The sequence below is a fragment of the Pteronotus mesoamericanus genome, unplaced genomic scaffold, assembly GCF_021234165.1.
Source record: "Pteronotus mesoamericanus isolate MK-2021 breed Mesoamerican mustached bat unplaced genomic scaffold, CSHL_Meso_final contig_25, whole genome shotgun sequence".
NCBI classification, from domain to species: domain Eukaryota; kingdom Metazoa; phylum Chordata; class Mammalia; order Chiroptera; family Mormoopidae; genus Pteronotus; species Pteronotus mesoamericanus.
This window is the reverse complement of record NW_026555105.1, coordinates 17,783,125-17,799,176: the sequence shown is the minus strand read 5'-3', so window position 1 is coordinate 17,799,176 and position 16,052 is coordinate 17,783,125. Positions and strand designations below refer to the sequence as shown.

General features: G+C 43.3%; 1 protein-coding gene and 1 non-coding gene across 2 annotated transcripts in view; one reads left to right on the top strand and one right to left on the bottom strand.

The window, feature by feature from the left end:
- Positions 1-7,794: 7,794 nt before the first annotated feature.
- Positions 7,795-7,959, bottom strand: LOC129071004 (U1 spliceosomal RNA). The gene has a single exon (XR_008529174.1). It is a non-coding gene; the product is annotated as a U1 spliceosomal RNA (small nuclear RNA).
- Positions 7,960-10,522: 2,563 nt separating this feature from the next.
- MMP24 (matrix metallopeptidase 24) overlaps positions 10,523-16,052 on the top strand; it is a 41,580-nt gene continuing 36,050 nt past the window's right edge. The window contains exon 1 of the mRNA XM_054573843.1: positions 10,523-10,573. The gene's annotated coding sequence lies outside the window, so the exon portion shown is untranslated. The remainder of the gene's footprint in view (positions 10,574-16,052) is intronic.

Genomic DNA, 16,052 nt, shown 5'->3' with positions numbered 1-16,052 from the left:
GTAGAAAATTCTACTACCTTTACCAAAAAAAAAAAAAAAAAAACCCTCCTAGAATTAATTAGTAATGAGTCTGGCAAAGTCACAGATACAAAGACATAATAAATAAATCAACTGTATTTCTGTATCCTGGCAGTGAGTAATTGAAAAACAAAATTAAATAAACAATATAATTTACATTGCACCACAAGAATATAGTACTTAGGGATAAATATAACAAAATATATGATAGATATTTATGCTGACAACTATATAGCTCCAATGAAGGAAATCAAAAAAGATCTAAATAAATAGAATGATATAATACGTTCACTGATTGGAAGGCTCATTTCTGTTAAGATGTCACTTCTGCCCAAATTGATATATAGATTCAACACAAGCCCAGATTTTTAGGTAGATACCAGTAAGTTGATTCTAAAATTTATACAGAAAGGCAAAAGAACTAGAAAGCTAAAACAACTTTGAAAAAATAGAACATTGTTGGAGAACTCACAATATCTGATTTCAAGACTTACTAGACCACTACACTAATAAAGACGGTGTAGTATTGGCAAAAGGAAAGATGCACAGATCAATAAAACAGAGCAGAGAGTCCAGAAATAGACTGACACAAATATGGTCAATCGATTTTTTCACAAAAGAGTAATGGGGAAAGGTTGTCTTGTCAACAAATGATGCAAGAGTAATTGGACATTCATATGCAAAAATGTTAACCTTGACCTATACCTTAATTTTTTTACTTTAAAACTTTAGTTGGAATAGATCATAGACCTAATTGTAAATCTGAAGAAAGCAAAGGAGAAAAATTTTTGTCACCTTGGGTTAGACAGAGTCCTTTAAATGCAACATTAAAACAAAGTTCATAAAAAGAAAAACTGACAAATTGGACTATAGGAATAGAGAACACATCAGTGCTGCTAGGGCTTAAGGCAGAGGAGGTTTTTGACCACAAAGGGATAACACGTGGAAATTTTGTATTTTGTTTGTGATGGTTACATGACTGTGCATTTGTCAAAACTCACAGAAGTATATACCAAAAATGTGAATATTACTGAAGTAAATTACAATTAAGCTATATACACACACACATATACAATACACATATAAATTTTTAACAGTTTTTCTCTTCATATTACTATCAGATCACATCTCTAGATTCTGTATTTGTACAATTAATTTTTTTGAGCCCAAGATTAGGACTGCTTTAATCCCTATTAACTTTCCATTTCCTCCCCTTCCAGAATCTAAAACTTCATCATTTGGAATTTATGCTTTTTGAATAGGTTATTCTTCCTGTCTCAGGAAGGTCCAACTCCTATTATTAGGAGTGGTAAAATAACAGGCCATCTGCCCTTAGCACTTTAGCAGGAATCCATTTATTGGGTTAACTAGCTGTCATTGTGGATGGCAGTGAGCAGGCCTCTGAGGGCCAGGACACAGGACAGATGTGCTTTGATGGGAGGAAAGGGAAAGGCCGGCAGCACAGCACGGCACAGCAACAGGGCACTAGAGGCTAGAGGTAGAGGTGGGAGGGCAGTGATCAGAGAGCAGAGAGGGGAGCATGCCAAGAACACACTGCGCTAACTTCACGGCTTTGCCTCTGGCGGGCTCTGGACTTAAGCCAGTCTCTTCCTTAAACTTCCACTTCCTCTCTTCTGAATCAGTCAAGTCTCTACTCACATCTGTTCCATAGTATAACCAAGATCCTCTTCCTCTCTCCCCGTTTATTCAACAGGTAAATTTCATAACTGACTCTAATAACACTCTCTTCTGTTCATACAACACTAAAACCCCTTTACATCTACTTATCTTTTTTGATCCAAGGGAAGGAGAATTAGCCCCCATTTCCAGAGATGAAGTAGAGGCTCAGAAATGTTAAGTGATTTACCCAAGGTCACCCTTTTAACTGAGGTCAGACTCTTTCCATTATCTATACTCTGCTGCCCCCTACTGTGCACTTAGCATTAGACAACACACAGTTGCTGCAATCTGAGTGCTTACATTTGTTAATTTAATGAATAATTATTGAGATCCTACTATGTGCCAGAAAAAAAGACAGGCATGGTCCTCGTGCACATGGAGCTTATGATGTAGAGGGGGAGGCTGAATTACACAAACCACAGGATTACAATTTGGATAAGTACTATGAGAAGTACAAGGTGTTACATGAGGGTATGGATTAAGGAGTATGAACCTACTCTGGGAAATTAGGGAAATCTGTTATGAAGTGGAGTTTGTAGGAATGGATTACTTATTGGCTATGGAGGGGGTTAAGGAGCTCTCTGTATGAACTGGGCAGGTGGAGTACTGTTACTAGATTTGGGAAGCCTAGAGGAAGATGACATTCTGAATAGAAAGAATATGGGCTTGGCTTTGCCTTTTGCAATTTGGAAATCCTGTGAGACATTCAGATATAGATGTGGAGTGAGCAATTGGATTTAGGAGTTCAGGAGCAATGCCTAGGCTCTAGAGATAGACATTTGGGAGTTGTTGGAATGCAGATGGTATTTGAAATTGTGGTAATGGGTGAAATCTCTAACTATGAAAAGATCAGAAAGAGAAGAGAGCTTATAACTGCCCTGAGAAACTCCTGAACTTAAAAGGTCAGTTGGAAGACATGTAATAGAAAAGGGAATCTGGAATGAGGGGCCTTGACAATGTAAGGAGGAGATTCAGGAGAGTGTGGTAGTATCAAAGCCAACGGAAGAGTGTATCTCAAGAGGGAAGCTGAAGAACTGAAGTGGAAGTTCTGCAGAAATCAAGTAGAAGTTAGGTACCTGGCTAGCCTGTGAAACAGAGACATAGAGGTTGAGAGGACCATGCCAGGACCTTCTAGAAAACCCTCCAGAGGCCACCAGAGTGTGTTGTCCTGGAGCAGTAGTCTTCATACTTTTTCTCACATACCACCAAAAATAATCTGATAAATGATGCCACTCCATTATTAAAGGACAGTTCCCTGAAACTGATATTTTTATTTTTTTAAAGATGTTTATTTATTTTTAGAGAGAGGGGAAGGGAGGGAGAAAGAGAGGAAGAGATACATCAATGTGTGGTTGCCTCTCGCGCACCCCATACTGGGGACCTGACCCCACAACTCAGGCATGTGCTCCAACTGGGAATCGAACTAGTAACCCTATGGTTCACAGGCTGGCACTCAGTCCACTGAGTCTCAACAGCCAAGGATGAAACTGATATTTTTAATTGCTCCTCTGTCACCTCCAGAATTTTTTTATTGCCCCAGGCAGTGTACTATAGTGAGATCCAGGGATATGCCTTTCTGTATGTGTGTGTGTGTGTGTGTGTGTGTGTGTGTGTGTGTGTGTGTGTGTAAGATTTTATTTATTTTAAGAGAGATGGGAAAGGAAGAAGAAAGGGAGAGAAACATCAATTGGTTGCTTCTCACATATGCCCAACTGGGGACCTGGGCTGCAACCCAGGCACGTACCCTGGCTGGGAACTGGCAACCTTTCTGTTTGCAGGCCAGCACTCAGTCCACTGAGCCACACCAGCCAGGGCAGGATATGCCTTTCTTACAAAGACTAACAGAAATACAATTATGAAGAAAAAGCCAGCTTGGAGCCTTAACCCCAGGACCTTTCTCCGGTAGAGTACCTATTGAGGATCTGGAAATTAATTCCATTAAAAATATCAGTATATGAGTACCCTTTAGAAATTCTTCATGTATCATAGCGATATTGCATACCCCCATTTGAAAGCTAGTGTTGCAAAGGATTATGGGTAATCTAAACCTATTGCCAGGTTCCAGGAACCTGAAACTGACTGATGAAACTGACAGCTGGTCCTGATGGAATCACACCCCTATTTTAACTACCTGAAGAGTATAAGGAGTTTCAGAGATAGGTGTGGGTGGTTTGGGGGAATCCTCCAAAGGCTTGACAGTTCAGGCATCTCCTACCACTCCAGGGGATCGTCTGAAACTACATCACGGCTCTTAGAAGCAGGAGCCAGCCATCAGGGCCTGCTGGCCTCAGTGACGTTCGAGTCCAACCCAACTTAGCAACATGAAGGCGAGATGCTAACCCTGAAGCAATATGACTGACTTCTTAGCCCATGCAGCCAAACTATCCACTCCAACTCATTCTCTCAATTCCCATGTGCTTAGGCAGTGTATGAGGTACTAGGGTTACAAAGAAAAAAAAAAGGCAAAAGCCATAGGTCAAACCCTTGAGATAATGAGGGAGCTAAATTAAGGTCTTGTCATAACAGTAATACAGATCCACATTGTTCTCTTCAACACCTATCCAAAGTTCCTCTGTTTAGATGTAGCAATTTTCCCAACTGGAAAATATTTACGTTGATTTTGATCTTTTGTAATTGTGAAGAATGCTGCAATGAATAATTTTGTATATTTGACTTTGTATGTATGCAAGGGTTATCTGTCTAGGTTAAATTCTCAAAATTAGAGTAGTTGGGTCAAAGGTATGCTCATTTTCAGGAGAAGAGCCATTGCTAATTTGTGCTCCAAAGAGAGTATATCAGTTTATGCCCCTTCCAACAGTACTTTCCTCATGCCCTCTTTAACACTCTGTAATATCTAAAACTTTTTTTATATTTGCAGTCTTATGAGAAAACAACAGCTCATTGTTTTAATTTGCCTTTCTTTAAATACAAAAGAAGTTGTCTTAAAAAACATATATAATAAGTCCATTCATATTTTTGTTTACATGAAGCCCGTTTGTCCTTTACCACTTTTGAACTGGGTGCTACGTCCTTTTCTTATTGGTTTCTAAAAGCTGTCTTATGCTAAGACAATTAATAATGAATATATTACCCAGTTTATTGTAAAAATTACCTTATCTCTGGGGGGGGGGTGTGCGCATGTGTGTGTGTTTTCCATGTAGATTTAAGACCTGAATTTTTGAAACCACCCACCTAAAGTGGATAGCTTTTGCCTATATTTCAGTATATGCCCTCTTTTCATGGAATCGCCTCTAGAGACTGTTACACCAACTTTTTAAAAAGTTCAGCTTATATTTATTTATTTACTGAATAAATAATATATCCACATGTTTTTTTTAAAAAAAGTCGGAGAACACAAAGACGTATACAGTAAAACCACATAACCACATAGTTACCCTCCAGTAAGGCATGAGTATTCTTCCATATTTAAACATTGTACCTACAAACAAGAAATCCTCTCTCTCTTCTCTCATAATATCATTATATAAATAGTAGCATACTATACCCAGAATTCTGCATCTTGCTTTTTTTTTCCATTTAACATTATATTTTGGAAATAATTTTCTAACAGTTCACAAAGTACTTCCTCATTATTTTTAACAGCTTCAGAAATGTTCCATTGCATGAACATCACTTTGAATATGCTCTCAATGGAAAAATCTGAGTGGAAAATACCCCCAAATTATTTGAGGCTGGATCTTGAAACTAAAGCAGATGATTGAACTGGGACTTCTTTACATTCTTAACAATTGGACCTTCTCCCATGCCTTCACCCCCCATTTTCTGCCAATTAAAACTTCACGCAATTTTCCATTCCTTATAACTTTTAAGCGCTTGTGGTGTATATTGCACCTAGAACAATTACCTGTTGATACAGTCTCATCTCATACACCACTTCCTTTTTGCAGCTTTCCTTGACCTCCCTCATTTTCCCCAGCCAGTGACCATGCGCCCTTACAATCTTATAGGACATTGTAACTTATTGAGGTTATTTGTCACATTGAATGTATACTCAAGTATCATCTTTTTTTTTTTTACCTGAAAACTGTCTCACTTGCCATAGTACCTTCATGAGTGGCTGCTTAGTAATGTTTATAGAATTTTTATGGTAATTAATGAACAAAGGTACAAGGAGTTAAGGACATACACTTTAGTGTCAGGCATTTGGATTTTATTCCTGGTTTTGCTATTTTCTAGGTGTATCAGTCCACTTCAAAGGATAGTTGTGAGGATTAAATGATATAACATTGAAAAATTACTTGGCAGATACCAAGCCCTCATTAAATGTTAGCTGTTGCAATAGGGATTCAGAAGGAGAGAAGTCATAGTCAAAGAGATTTCTACGTCTCCCATCTATATTTCCTTTCAGATTTCAAATGAGAACTTTACTCTTCCCTATTCTTGTTTTTGGTTGTTTGGAGGTTATGTTCTATTATTATTTTTTGTCTTTATTTTTGGGATACACTTGGCCAGCTTCAGGCCTAGGGCCCCCCAGCAAACAGCAAGAACTGCCCAGTGCTGCACATTTTTGTGACCACCAACTATTTCTTTCCTCTATAAGAGGTATCTCTGCCCTGTGATTGAGCTAGCAAGTTAGTTTCTTCCTGCCAAACGTTAAGGAAAAAAAATTCAATGACACTTGTTAAAGCAGGTGAGGAAGACTACTCACAGCAGGGGGACTATCGCCATAGGCACAGGGTCCACTGAACTGGAATTCTGCAGTGACGAGGGCAATTAGTCTCAACAATGAATACACTATGGTCCAAGTGAGAATTTATAGTCAGGGAGCACATCAAGAGTCAGTGGTGGAAAATTACTAAGAAGAAACATCAGAGATCTGGGATTCTGGCTAAATGAATCTAACAGGGTTCTTGTCGAAGAAAGACCAGGATGATCAGACATCACTTGGGGATTGGTGGAGGATGAGGAACCCAATAAGATATCACAGTGATCATCAGATATCGAGGGTGGGGGTTTCTAATTAAACTGGCTTCTCAGGATTCGAAACTAGACTTACAAGGAAGCGCACAAATTGGCCTAGCAGGTTCAAGAGCCTGACTAAAGTTGGGTCAAGCAAAGAATCTTTGCACTGAATGGAAGGCATTCTCATATCTGCAGTGAAGAAGCCCATGTGATCTGGGGAGGAGCGGAATTTCCACAGCATAAAGAGCACAGTGTCTCGGAACTTCAGAAGCTTTTATTTAGTTCATTTCTCAACTTTTCTTGCCTCGTGGCAACAGCCTCTTAACCCATCTCCCTTTAACATCAAGGACTGTTGTGAGGAAAGCATCAAGCATAGTGCTGAACAAAGTAACCAATAAATGCAAGTCCCCCTCTAATCTCCTCATCGCTGGCACCAGATTCATACACCCAGAACTCCTCTTCTTCCCTCTGACTGTGGATGAATTACCCAGCTCGCAGCCAACCTCTCCACTTGTGTACTTGCGTCCTCAAGGACATCACTGCCGCAATTCTCCCCCTCTCTCAGGCAGCATCAAGTTGTCCCTCTCTCCTGGATCCTTCTCAGCCAACATACAAACAGAATTTTGCCCATCCTGAAAACAAACAAAAACAAACCTTTTTTGACTCTACATCCTCCTCCAGCTGCCACATTTTCTCCTTCCCTTTGTAGCAAAACTCCTTGGAAAAGGTATATATACTCAACATTTTCAATTCCTCTCCTATTCTCTCTTGAACTTACTTCAATCAGATTTTTGTCCCCTGCATGCCACCAAAAAACTGCTCTTCTCAAGATCGCCAGTCCCTCCACAATGGTTAATCAAATTACCGTTTCTTAATTGTCATATTATTTGATCTCTAAGCAGCATTTAGCACAATTGATTACTCTTTGTCCCTTGAAACACTTTCTTCACTTGGCTTCTGAGATTTCTCCCTCTCCTAGTTTTCTTCTTTTTCCCTGTTCCTTCTCAGTGTCCTTTGCGGATTCCTCTTTATTTTTCCAACCTCTAAATATTGGAGTTGCCCCAGGATTGAATCATCAGAACTTTGGTTTTTTTCTCCTTCTACACTTGTTTCCTAAGTAATTTCTTCTGGTCCTTGGCTTTTATATATTATCTATATTCTTTTATTTCCCCGCAGGAGAGAGCACGAATGTAGTCTCCCACTACCACAAATGATGCAGTAGAGTTTCCCACATTTGGGGAAATTGCAGGGGTCAGCACATCCCGAGTGCAATGGATAAGCCTCGCCCTGGGAAAACCACCTTCGCAATCATGGTGCCTCGCCTGTTAGGTTAAGTATTATATATATTCTGAAAACCTCCAAATTTATATTTCAGTCTAGACCTCTTTCCTGAACTCAGACCCACCTGTGAAACAGCCTACTTGCCACATCCAAAATAATAAATATTTGTTGAATGAAGAAATAAGAGAGGAGGCGAAGGAAAGAGAGGTCTCCCATTTCCCTACAGTGAGTTCTGGCACCAATATAAGGCTTCTTGATAAGATTATCAATATCAAAGTTTTTCCTGACATTCACTCAGTTAACCATGTAGTTCACAAAGTGAATCCAAACCATTGATATGGTCCTTTTCATGAAGTGGAGGGAGCAAGGGTTATGAGTTTTATTTTACAAGTGAGAAAACCATGGCTCAAAGAGATGAAATGACTTGCCCAAAGGTGCACTACAAAGTAGTAACAGCCAATACCTGAATCCAGGTATCTGACTCTCAGTCCAGTGCTTTTATCCATAAAGAAAAAGATAAATAGCTTCACTTCTGTGAAGACACTACCATCTATCTTACTGGAATTTCCATTATTCAAAACTCTTTTCTCTCTCTCTCTCTCTCTCTCTCTTTGCCCAATGTCTTCTAAATCTGTCTCCTCCCTTGTTCTAGGGAAAAAATGGGGTTCTGAGGTCAGATTGCTCCAGCTCTGCCACTTAGGAATCCTGTGAATTTGGCAAACTTATTCAGAGCTTCTACTTCTTTATCCTAAATTAGGGGAAATAATAATAGCATCTATTTCATAGGGTTTATCTATGAGAATTAAATGAGATATAACACAGTAAAAGGCTTAGTCCAGTGCTGTATGCAGAGTAGGCATTTAATAAATGTTAATTATTTTTGTCATCCTATTTCCTTATACCTAGACTATTGCAATAATCTCCCTACTTCTGTCTGCCTCCCGTGATCATTGTTCTGTACACCAGGAGGGGAACTAATGTGGAACACCTATTAAGTGCTAAGCACTTCATCCTTACAGCAAACTTATGCAGTAATATCAGCATCATTTTATAAAAATGGGATAGAACCAAGAGTTTAATGTAGGTCTGATTCTAAAGCATGTTCCCTTTCGCATTTCCAAATTACCAGGTATCCATAAAACTCCATTTTCCACACATCACCCTGCTCCAAACAAACAAACTTCAATCACCATCGCTCCCATTTCCCTTCAGAACATAACCCAAATTCATTATTGTAGAAATTAAGGTCGTGTACTAGTTCCCTCACCACCCAGCACTTTCCTGTAGGAACCCAGTGTTCCAGAGAAACTGATGTGTCCCAATCACATGTGTCCACCTTCACCTTCCTACCTGACATGACCTCTCCATTTCCGTTCCCTTGTTTAAATCCGCCCTTCCTTCAAGGCCTACCTAGAGTCTCGTCTGCTCCACAACACCTTCCCTGACTTCCCTGCTCCCCCTCAAGTCTCCTCTGACCCTGAAGCACCCGCCCGCATCCTTTTTGACATTGGGTGTTTGCTACCCTGTGTTTCCTTGCACTGATGTTTTCCTCACCAAGCTGTAAACCTCTGCACTTCAGGAAACCAGCCTCCTTTTCTTCTGTATCCCAAGTAGTCCAGAGTCCTACGTATATGTAGAAAGTGCCCAATAATATGGGTTGTTTTGGATGACAGACGATCTTCCCAACTAACTGATATCTCCTCTCTCTCTCTCTCTCTCTCCCCCTCTCTCTCTCTTTTTTCCTCCCCCCCCCCCCCCCCCCCACAGCTTCACCTTAATTTCACCTAATGTCTCCCAGGTCTGCCCCCTTGAAACACTGCTCAGCTCTGTTCTTCAGCTTCTCACCTTCCCTGCCCAGAGCGGACCCTCAGACCGACCCTCTCTCTCTAGGGCTGGCTGTTTCTTTAGCCCGTCCTCCTCCAACCCCGGGCCGCTCCTGAGTCCCCACGCCCAGCCCACCACCCTCAGACCCTTTCCCGGGGGTCCAGTTCTCTGGCTTCAGACCCTCCACCCCAGAGCCATCACGTGGTTCTGTCTCTACGATTATTTGTTTAGCTTCTTCCCCCTCCCTCAGGGCTGCCCCTCAGGTCCCCCCTCCTCCAGTCCCACCCTTCGGACCCTGCCTCCAGAGCTGTTCTCTTGGCCTCCGCGACCCCCTCCCCAGCCCGGCTCCTCGACAGCGCCCAGGGCCGGTCCAGAGCCGCCCCCCGCGGTCCGGCCAGGTGCTGCCCCCGCGCCCCTGGCCGCCCCCCGCCGGGGCGGGGCGCGCGGAGGCGGGGGCGCGCGGGCGGCCGAGGCGGCGGCGGCGAAGACAGGCGGGCCGGGCGCGTGTCCGCGGCGCCGTGACTCGGCGGCTCCGCAGCGGCTGCAGCGGGAGGACCCGGCCGGAGGCGCCGCCGCTGCCGCCATCGCCGCCGGGCGGCCGGGCCCCGCCGCGGGGATGCCGAGGAGCCGGGGCGCCCGCGCCGCGCCGGGGCCGCCGCCGCCGGGCCGGGCCCCGCGCTGGAGCCGCTGGCGGGCCCCCGGGAGGCTGCTGCTGCTGCTGCTGCTGCTGCTGCCCGCGCTCTGCTGCCTCCCGGGCGCCGCGCGGGCGGCGGCGGCGGCGGGGGCCGAGAACCGGGCGGCGGCGGCGGCGCGGGCGGCTGAGGCGGAGGCGCCCTTCGCCGGGCAGGTGGGGCTGGAGCGCGGGGCCGGGGCGCGGGCTCGGGGCCTCCGGGCAGGGCGGGGGGCGGCGCCGGGCCGAGCCGCGCCCGCCGCTGGGGAGTGAAGGTGGCGCTTCGGGGATCCGCGCCTAGGGTCCGGGCCGGGTCCCAGGGCCGGGGCTGGAAGGGGTGGACCGGGGCCGCGGGGCCCGGAGCCGCTTCAGCACCGCGGACAGGGACGGCGGCCGAGGGCGCCGTGGGAGGGTGGGGAGTGTTGTGGTGGCGATGGGGTGTGTGGCCTGCAGGACTGTGTGTGTGAGGGAAACCGTACGACGCCTCGGAGTAAATAGTAAGCACAGCCAGTCTGCTATGGGTTGGGAGAAGAACCCGAGGATGTTAAAGCTGGAGCATAGGATGGGACAGGGGGGTGGAGGGCGAGGGGACGGGGAAGGACTGGATCACTGTCTTCATATCCGAAGGGCTGTCACGTGGAAGAAGGATAGACTTGCTGTGCACGGTCCCACAGGGCAGAGCTAGAGCCAACAGGGGTGGGGGTAGGCGTTGCAAAAAGGCAAAATTCGGCTCAATATAGGAAGAAGTTTGTAACAATCAGAGCTGCTCAACCAGCTTAGGAGGCGGTGAGCTGCTTGTCACTGGCATGTGCAAGCCAAAGCTCCGGGAGGGGATTGGATGGATACATGCATAATACCTGCATGGATACATGCATAACAATAACAATAATGCCACCTACCCTCTACTGAGCACTCACGACGTGCTAGGCCTGGTGCTATGTTGTATATGAATTAGTAGTATTTTATTTAATCCTCATAACTACTCTAGGAGATAGTTGTAATTATTATACCCATTTTACATGCCCACCTGCCCTTTCTTCAGTGGAAACAGAATTTAAGTAATTTGCTCAGTGTCACATAGCTAGTGAGTGATGGAGTTGGAATTCTAACCAGGCACGACATTATTCTTTATAACATGGGGGTGTAGGCTGTGGACTAGGTAATTTCTTTGGTCTGTACCAACCTAGAGGTCTGCAAGTCTAGTAAGGGATGTTGGTTGAGACAGTGTTTTGTTTATTTATTTATTTATTTTTTTTGCTGAAGAAAATCAGAGTTACTGCCTTCGTAAGTCCTAAGAGATTGAGTGTGCTTGTTGAAGCAGGCAGTCTGGTTGTCCAGAAGAATCTGCCAGAATGGGGATTGAGCACAGAACTCAAGGGGTCATAAACTCTGAAATTTTGTGCGAAATCGTGTTTGTATGGGCAAATGTGTTTTTCTAGGAGAGAATCCATAGCTTTCTCTCAAAGAGGTACATGATCCAAAAAAATTAGGGTGGGTACAAAGTCTCTTTAGATCCATTTGGTAGTTGTCTTCCAAAGATCTTATAATTGCTGGCTGACTTTTAGTTAAAACTTTCCCTAGCCCATTTTTGTTTCCATCTTTATTATGTCTCAACGTAATGTATTTTATGACTTTATACCCTATAAAAAGCAGGATTCCTTTAGTCTTCCTGAGTGCACAGGGTGAAGTGGAAAGACCCTGACTTGGGATTTAGGAGGGCTGGGTTCTAACCTGACCTTGGCCCATGGTCGTTTCTATGACCTTAGGCCATTTCCTGTTTTTTCTAGGCATGGATTTTACCATCTCGAATAGGAAGGGATAGAGGCAGATGATCTCTACTTTGAAACCCTTTTATTCCTATGATATTTCAAGCATTAAGCGGAGGCTATTTGCTTGAATCTGTCAGGATTTGGAGAGGTTAGGTGTCTCCATTCCTTATCCTTCTCAGCTTTACAGGCTTTGATTGTTCCGCTTCTCTTAGCCTTTGTCTTTGCACTCTTAAGTTTCCCTCTTATGACAGGCTATCCCTCGGATAGCCATAGCCATATTCATCCTCTGGGTCATTTTAGTTGCCCTGTCCTAGTTATCCTCGGGCCCTAACTTTCAAAAGATATAAACCCGGGCCATTGTCCCCAGGTGTGGGACCCTGTGGTCTTGCACAAAGGAAGGATGATTTCCTCTTTTGTTTTCAAGTCCTCTCCTGCTTCTGCCTATCCCTTTGTCAGCCTTCCTGACCGCAACACGTTAGGCCAGTGCCCTTAGGAAAGAATCCAGCTCCCGGATCCTTTTCCTGGGTCAAAACTGATAGCTTGGAACACAACACCCTACACGTGGATTATTTTTTATCAGCGTGCATTACCTTACATTTCCCCACATTGACATTTATCTGCCATTTTGCATCCCACTCAATACCTTCCCTTCAGTTCTCACCCTCTCCTTTAGCAAAGCATTTCCCTACCTGAAAGGGCTGAATGTGATCTGCAGCCTTGAAATTTTCACTTTGCTCTACTTCTTCTGGATCACTTATAAAAAATTTAAATCAAACAAGTCCCAGCATAGTCTCTAAGGGCCCCCTGCACTCTTAATCTCCTTTCATTTAGAGAGGTGACCCTTTATTTCCATCTATTGTTTTCTATCTCCAAGTGAGTTCTCAGGCCATGAGATAAACACCATCCTTAATTCCATAATGACTCCATTTTCAATGCCTAATATATTGTCCAAAACTTTCCGATTGATGAATTATATCCACTGCTTCTCTCAACATATTTGCACCTAACTATCCCTTTATTGAGTACTAGTAGATCACATGATTGAAACCTTATAGAAATATTGTTGTTTAGCCGGCAGATAATGTTGTTTACTCCTCTGTCTTTTGAAGGTTCTGGAGTCTGACTCCACCCTACCTCTTCCCTAGAAGGCTGCCTTTCCCACTACTCATTGGTATACACTCTTACTCCAGAAAGGCTTGTCTCTCCTTTGTCTTAAGACAGTTACCCAGTTTTCTCTGGACATCAGCACATGATGTTTGTGTCTGTACCTCCATCAATCCATCTTAAAGTTCCAGCACAAGCTTTTCCAGGAAACTTTCCTTGATTTCTCTAGTTAGTTATTTCTCTCTTCTCAGGGGAAGACTCTGAGGCAGCCCCAGCCAGTTTGCCATTTAAGTGTTTTTAAATACTTAAACATTATTTTAGGGGGTGGGGGCTGTGGTTCTTAGGCAGGGCTTTCCCCAACCAAAATGCTTTATGTTTTTAGATCTAACACAATCCCTGACTCTCAATATTCGTTAAGTACTCAAGCATTCAGTGGTTTTACTCTTTATCCTTGATGCCGAAGAGTTATATGGATCTGAAATGGATGCTCGTGGGCATGCAGATATCCAGGTCCTTTCTAAAACCTTTCTTAGGGATAGGACTTACTGTCTGTCTGTCCTTCCTTCAGTGGAAAAAGAGGTTATTCCTTTTAGCAGTGGTTCCGCAATGTCACCATTGAGTTCTTTCATAACCATTAGGTAGATTGTCATCTAGCAATGGTGACATACAATAAAGAGGAATTGAGAGAGAGGTGACCATGACCTTAAAGACCACCAAGTAAACATGTAGTAGTACTTAATCGATACTCCTTGAATTGCCATTAGTGAATTGCCCAAGTACACTAAGCCTGAGAGTAGGTGGTTCAGAACTAGAACTTTTCCCTGGCTTCCTGACTTTGTTGAAAGCATTTTCACTATCTTTGGCTTTGGGTTCCATATCTCTGGTCTTTTTTACCAAAAGACAAAGTCAAAATTTTTTTTTCCATTCAGTCTGTTTTCTCCTTTGCTTTCTTGAATCTTTCTTTTGTATTTTGCACATTGGGGAGGAGGGTTCCCACTGACTCTCTAATTGGCTTCCTGTGTTTGGTTTATTTAAAGCATCTCTTTCTCTTATTTGCTGAGTAGAATGCCCCACAGATAGTTTTTTTTTGGACCTTCTAGTTTCCAATTTGATTCTGGGAAAGATCAGTACAGGCAGAAAGAGACAAGCCGATCAAAACAGACCACATAAGAAACAGGGTGATGCCTGGTCCAAGGGCATAATGAATTCTGCCCTCTAGACCAGTTTCAGGGATCTGCTCTGGGCAGATGGAGAATGGTCTTTGGTTTGTATCTGTAGTCAAGGAAAGTTAGAGTCCTGAATGAGCCTAAGGGTAGAGTAGGCCTATTAAGAAGCACTATCAGATTCCCAAGGCGAAATTTTATTTCACTGTGATTAGGGCCTCCAGCATATCTTCATTGTTGTCTAAAAACAAATTCTAACCCTTAGAAAGTTCTTACTTTTACCTAACTTGAATATAGTTGCTGTATTTTAAATTCATTTTATCTTAACTATTACTGCAGTTTTTCTTATTCTTTTAGGGTGCTTTGCACTTTCATGATCCTGGCAACAATGCCATGAGGTAGATGGGGAAGACGTTGTTCTCATTTTATAGAAGAAGAGCCAATGGATCCCTGGCTGGTGTGGCTCAGTGGATTGAGCATCAGCCTGTGCACCAAAAGGTCATGGGTTTGATTCCCAGTCAGAGCACATGCCTGGGTTGCAGGCCAGGTCTCTGATTGGGGGCGTGCGAGAGGCAACCAACTGATGTTTCCCTTCCTCTCTTTCTCCCTCCCTTCCCCTTTTAATAATAATAATAATAATAATAATAATAATAGTAATCATAATAGTAAAATCTTTTTAAAAAGGAAAGAAGAGCAAATGGATGTGACTAGTCTATATCTTGTCCAGGGACCCATGTATAACGAATAAACAGTACAGAGAAGACCAGAATTATATTTTCTGTCCTTGGTCTGAGTGCTTTCCCCACTATAGTAAACTGTCCTGTTCTGAGTTACTGTGACAGCCTTTTAGCCAATCCTTTCCATTTTCCGGTATGGCCCACTGCAGTGCTTGAAGAGACAGTTCGAGAGCAAGTAAAAGTAAATTATAATTGTACCAAAGATATTAATCTAAGGAAATGTTTTGCCTTATTACATGGTATAATTTGAACTTAAAATGAGAGGAACTGAATTCTTAATAGGCTACTGCCAGCATCTCCTCAGTACCTAGCAATGTGCCTGGAACATTCCAGACACTCGATAAACATTTTGAAATTAGTTTCATTGTCTGTGTCCCCCACTGACTTCTTTGAATAGTGCTTGGTACATTAAAAAATCAGTACCTTTTTGGAAGAATGAATGAATGTATGCTAGAGGCATCAACAAGGTCTGGAGCAACACTGAAGAGGGAGGGGATGAGGTTCCCAGCTGAGGTGGGGAAGTCAGGGAATATTTTAGGAAGAAGGTTGATATTGAAGATAAGCCTTTGAAGGAAGAAAAGGATGAAGAATGGTGAGGCAGGCAGTCCAAACAGAAGGAAAACCATGAACCAAGGCTCCACAAAAGTACATGGCATGTTTAGTTAATGGTAAGTAATTTGCTGTGCCTGGGGCATCAAGTTACTTGCTATTTCCAGTAAAAGTGCATGAGAAGAAGACGCTGGAAAGGGAGGCTGAGAGCAGATTGTGAAGTTGGCTTTTTTCCAAAGGCTGAGGGGAGTCATTAAAGGCTTCTGAGCACAGAAGTGACCTGTTCAGAGCCATGTTGAGAAGGTGGAGGGACTGGGACCCATTCTGAAGCTGT